Below are 6,000 nucleotides of genomic sequence, written 5' to 3'. Positions count from 1 at the left end.
TGTAAGGGAGTGACAAAAGACATATCTGTGTGTGACATTACGTCACATGACTGATTGTCAGAGTACAAAGTATGCCATCAATACACGTTGGTTTGTCATTTTAATTTTTAAGTCACATATTATGTTATTGTTCAAGGTGCTGGTACTTTTATTTGTCCCATCAATTTGCCTTATAGGCCCACTGAAAATTTCTAAAGTTTCATAAAGAAAAATAGTGTCACAGGTCATTATAACAGAATGGATATTACAGTAGGCTAGGATCAAAGTTGTTTTTATGACCCATGTATCCATTAAACCCTACCTTCACATGTGAACTGACAGAGCACTGGTCCAGTGTGATCTGTTTCTTAGGAAATGAAACTATTCATTTGATTAATTTAGGATTCTGTGACTGTTTTATCTTGGTTTTATCCATTTTATACTCAATTTGCACTATCATCATATAGAAGGTGTTATTATGGTTTGTCATTATTATTTTTGTATAATTTATATAATTGTATAAACTCCAGTGTATTGTAATTTAGAAGGTTAAACACGTGTTTCATGCTATGTATTTCAGCTAGTTAGTATTGGTGTACTCATCATGATTTCTTTGGTATGCTGCACACCCACTCTATATTCTTCTCTGGGAGGTGGCAGAAGCAACTTCATCCCAAATGCAGATAATCATCACACACACACACTACATACCTTCAGGGTGACGACTGAGTCATTCCATTCTCTCTTTCAGTATAGGGACACATCCTTATCTGGGTATGTGAAGACTTCCTCAATCCAACAGATGCAAATATATGTGCAAACCACATAAGCACACTTAGTCCTAAGCAGAGTTTTAATGCCAAAACAAGGAAGTTGTTGATGCTTTGAAATTATTATATTGTACTCCACTGTGCATTATGAGGTTCTGAGCTGTTTTGGGGATTCATTTAATCACAATATTGCGCTTCACTGTGCATTATGAGGTTCTGAGCTTTTTTGGGGATTTATTTAATCACAATATTGCACTTCACTATGCATTATCTGAAAGCTGCTGCTACTGGATGTGTGTTTTTTTTTACTACCACAATTTCTTCTTACACACACACACACAGAGATAGAGAGACAGAGAGAGAGAAACATAAGTAATATATATATATATATATATATATATATATATATATATAATTTAAAATATAAGTACATATTGTATTTTTGAACTTGTTTACAGACATGTGTACATGGGCGTATAGAGGGGGACACTGGTGACCAGCTGACCAGTCACCATCAATATTTTGAGATGACAAAATTGTCCCCATATTTTAGCGAACTCTTTTGTGCTATTTGGACTAAATTTGACGGCCAGGACGACAGTAAAAGAAACACTGTCATTTGACTAGCTGAAACCGAAGGAGGATTATCTGACACACACAAGTGTCAAAGCATACATGCACTTTGCAGACAAGCAAACGGGTATGTTCGGTAGGCAGGCTAACCCCAAAAAAGGCCAGCGTAAAACATTTGAATATTCCCTTTGCCCTTCAGCATGTAAATTATTTCTCTTTTTTGTGCTTTGTGTTGCAGTCATATTTACTTGTTGCTTTTACTGACGTTTGTCAATGTGTAGAGTTAACCTTTTTATAAGGTCCATCCAAGCTTATTAAATGTTATTTCTGTGACATTATAATGAAGTAGACCATAGCAGGTTAGGCTGTTTACTGAGCAAAACCGCTTACTGAATTACATATACCCTATCAGTATGCCCTATTTACCCGCATATCCGTTGACCAGGGGGTGATCAACCATTTAAAGTAAGTCATGTAAGTACATAACATTCACATAACTCTATTAAAATAAAGCAGGACTGAAACAGTACACCAAGTACAATATAACCACGCTTCACTAGCACAGGCCTGTCATACAAATATAAGTCAATTGGTTAAAAACATAGCCTATGTTAAGCCCACTTAATGACACGATGTGATTGGCCCTATCAAAGTTTATTTTTTCCACCTCGCGTGCCAACAGAGAGTTGCTAGACTAGCCCGGGCATGCTGCTAGGGTGTGTCTAGATTTCTAGGCTAAGCTTTGCCCAAAATAATTCTGAATTATTAGCTATTCATTATAACTAGTTCACCATCTGCAGCAGGGGTCTGACAAGAAACTGTGTGTCCCCTGAAATACCTCAACCTCTATCTTAAGTAGCAAACATTTGTTAAACTCCTCAATTTCATTTGACAGAATTAGAAGAAGTGGAAAGAAAGCTACATGAAAAGAAAGTTCTTTTTTGTGAGAATCTTAATTACTGGTCTGAGGGGGCAACATATGCAGGCATAGTTAGGTCTGCCCGCTGTGTAATTCTACAGCTTAGTCTAGGCCCCTATTGATGTTGGGCTTCTCAAAGCAGTTGTGTCTGTCTATTTGAATTTGTCGTTTGGATGGCCATCCACTCCCTTATTGTGTGTTTGTCTTGTATGTTTTTGATTTAGTTCCTGTTTGTATTCCTTGTGGTAACGGGACAATTCAGTCAGCTCTAAGGGTCAGCCGGTGTCATCCGGGCCTAGTGTGATTACTGTTGTTGTCTGTATTTTTCGTTGTTTGTTGTGGTTTGTTTTGCAGGAGTAGGGGGTGCTACAGGGGAGGCTGGGATTCTCTTGCATGCTGGAAGGTAAGCTAATGCTCTGGTGTCAGATGCCGTTTTAGGCTACTATTTTGCGTCTGACTATTACATCTCCTTTTCCCTCGATAGGCTCAATATTGATTGCTCGGTGTGGCGTCTAGTTGCGTTGTGGACTGTTTGCGTTTTAAGGGCTTTGTGCCCCTGAGTTGTGTCCTGATCATCGTGACTGCAGGTATTTTATCCACGATGTCGTATATATTCACATTACGTAGCCATGTCAATTGTAAAAGCTGTTAACGTTCACTCAATTCCACGCACATAGACCCTCCAGTGGGCTGACGAGTGTCTTCCTCGCATTGTTGTGGCTGTCTCCTCCAATACTTTGAAGCTACAGCGTGCTGTCTAACCCTCCACGGTGGTATGTAGTCATCTAGCCAATCAGCGCTATTCCTCGCTTACTATCAATATGGTGAGTAATTAATTGATTCCATGTGCTTCAGCAGGTTGCATGGTGTTATCGCCAGGGTCGCCATCCTTTGCTTGCTGCTGTTTTGCCTCTGTTTGTCTTTGCTCATTTGATTTACATGTCTTGTCCTTGTCATTGTATTTTGTGATTTATTTGGTTAAGTGTAGAAGTCCTTTATTTTCATGTTCTTTTGGCTCTGTTATTTCGTTTGCATGATTTTGGGAAGCTTTAAGTAGGTACATATGCAGGCATAGTTAGGCCTGCCCGCTGTGTAATTCTACAGCTTAGTCTAGGCCCCTATTGATGTTGGGCTTCTCAAAGCAGTTGTGTCTGTCTATTTGAATTTGTCGTTTGGATGGCCATCCACTCCCTTATTGTGTGTTTGTCTTGTATGTTTTTGATTTAGTTCCTGTTTGTATTCCTTGTGGTAACGGGACAATTCAGTCAGCTCTAAGGGTCAGCCGGTGTCATCCGGGCCTAGTGTGATTACTGTTGTTGTCTGTATTTTTCGTTGTTTGTTGTGGTTTGTTTTGCAGGAGTAGGGGGTGCTACAGGGGAGGCTGGTCACCTGGTGTTGGTGGGAGTCTAGCTTGTAGTGCATGTGTGGCTTCACTGTGTGTGTTTCCAGTACTGTTCACCTGTGTGGGTTGCGGTGGTTGCTGTCTCTTATATCCACGTGTGATCCTGACATCCCTTTCTTCAGGATAGCCTGCCTCCCTCTGGTAAGCCCCTTCCTCCTGTTCAACTAATTGTCTTGTCTTATGTTTTGTTACCTTCCCACTCTGTGGCACAAAGTTGTACATTTTTAATAATAAATTAATATTTTCTTAGTCTGTGTTACAGCTTTCCTTCCGGTCTAGGTTTCTCTTCATTTGTTCCCCATCCTCTGTGCTTAAATAAAAACCTTTCATTTTGTGGAACTCTGTCTCTGTCTTATGCCTGAACCTGTGAGCCTGTTGAGTCTTTTGATTAACAGAAACCTGTTCCCTGGTTTGATACTAGGGTGGCGTAGTCAGCTACTAAATTAAACTTCTTGCCAGTTCTTGGTAATGCCACATTTTGGCGTAGTGGGCAGGATTGCATACGAACAGAGACGGACATTCCACTTTTTTTTTTCTTTTTACCTAAAACAAAACAAAAACTAGTCTAGAATTGTCTATTTTTGTGTATTTTGTTTTTCTATGACTTTCTTCCTTTAGAGGCAAAACAGCGGCCAGCACAGGGTGGCAGCAGTAAACAGCCTTATACAACGTTTCTGGTGAGTGAATTCAGCATTTTGCAACTTGCTGGGAGGGTTTTCATAGACTAAAGCCTATTATTCTTAGTTATCGTAGGACGGCCCCAATGGAGGAAGAACTACAGCAGCTGCGAGATGTTGTGGCCCAATTAAGGGCTGATAATGAACGTTTTCAACGAGAAAAGGCTACATCTAGTGTGCCAGGCCAGGCCGGCACTAGCTCTACTTCATCCACAGCCCCTGCGCAGCCTAGTATGCAGACTACCGAGCGGTTAATATTCCTTCCACGAGAAAAGAGGTGCCCAATATTTCGAGGGAGTTCAGGTATTAGTATAGATGAGTGGGTAGATGAAGCCCGGGCCTGCATGCGAGTGCGTCACTTGTCGCCAGCTGACCAAGCATACTTTCTTTTCGATCATTTGGAGGGGGAGGCTCGGGAAGAGATTAGGCATCGCCCTAGGGAGGAGAAGGAGAACCCAGAAAAAGTCATTGAAATCTTGCAGGAGTTGTATGGTTGTCCAGAGTCGTATGTGGCGCTGCAGGAGGCCTTCTTTTCAAGGAAACAACAAGAGGGTGAGTCTCTGTTAAGACAACAGCAGAGCCAGATAAACCAGCTGATCCAGAGTGTTGCTGCACTTCAGGCACCCTTTAGGCGTACTGGGCCCACACGTGATGGTTCCATCATTTGTAGGCGGTGTCAGCGCCCTGGGCATTATGCTCGAGATTGTGATGGACAGAGGGCTCTCCGCCAGCCCCATGTGACCCCTGTTGAAGCTCCCCCTCGCTCGGGTGGTTTACCATCCCACCCCATTCAGCTGTCGGAAAACTAGCACCCGCCGGACTGTTGGGGTTATGTCAGGCTCAGGGGTAGCTTTACGATCTTGTAGTGCCATGGGAGGATTGATGTCTACTTGTCCTCATCTTGATGTCATAATGGGTGGGACTAATGTTCCATGTTTGGTTGATACTGGGTCTATGGTGACCACCATGGCCGAAAGCTTCTTTTCAAAGAACTTTGAACCGTGGGGCCAAGAGCGCCTTCAGTCCTGTCAATGGCTGCAGCTCCGTGCAGCCAACGGGCTGGATATCCCTTATCTAGGTTATTTACATTACATTACATTACATTACATTACATTTGGCTGACGCTTTTTAACCAAAGCGACTAACAACATGGTAAACAGTAAGTTTTAGAACAATTCTCACAATTTTAGGACAGTTTAAAAAAAAAAACATTAGAGTACAGTAAGAATAAGTGCGTCGGTGAGTGCTGTTTTTAACATTTACTTGTCAGTTTAAAACGGCTGGTGAGTGCTAGGATCAGTAAGTGTTGCTATGAGAGTAGATGTTCTCTAAAGAGCTGGGTCTTCAGGAGTTTTTTGAAAGTGGAAAAGGATGTCCCTGCCCTTGTAGGAACTGGCAGTGTGTTCCACCAACGAGGAACAACAGATGAGAAAAGTTTGGATTGGTTTGAGCGCACCGGTGGTAGAGCTAGACATCGTTCGTCAGAGGAGCGCAGCGGTCTGGAGGTAGTGTAAGTTTGTATGAGGGCATTCAAGTAGGTGGGAGCAGAACCGGAGACTACTTTGTAGGCAAGCGTTAGAGACTTGAATTTGATGCGGGCCGCCATAGGTAGCCAGTGTAGCTGGATGAGCAGCGGGGTAACATGTGCCCTTTTGGGTTAGTTGTAGACCAGGCGCGCCG

Source organism: Alosa sapidissima, chromosome 14, assembly GCF_018492685.1.
Source record: "Alosa sapidissima isolate fAloSap1 chromosome 14, fAloSap1.pri, whole genome shotgun sequence".
NCBI classification, from domain to species: domain Eukaryota; kingdom Metazoa; phylum Chordata; class Actinopteri; order Clupeiformes; family Clupeidae; genus Alosa; species Alosa sapidissima.
This window is presented reverse-complemented; position numbering follows the sequence as displayed.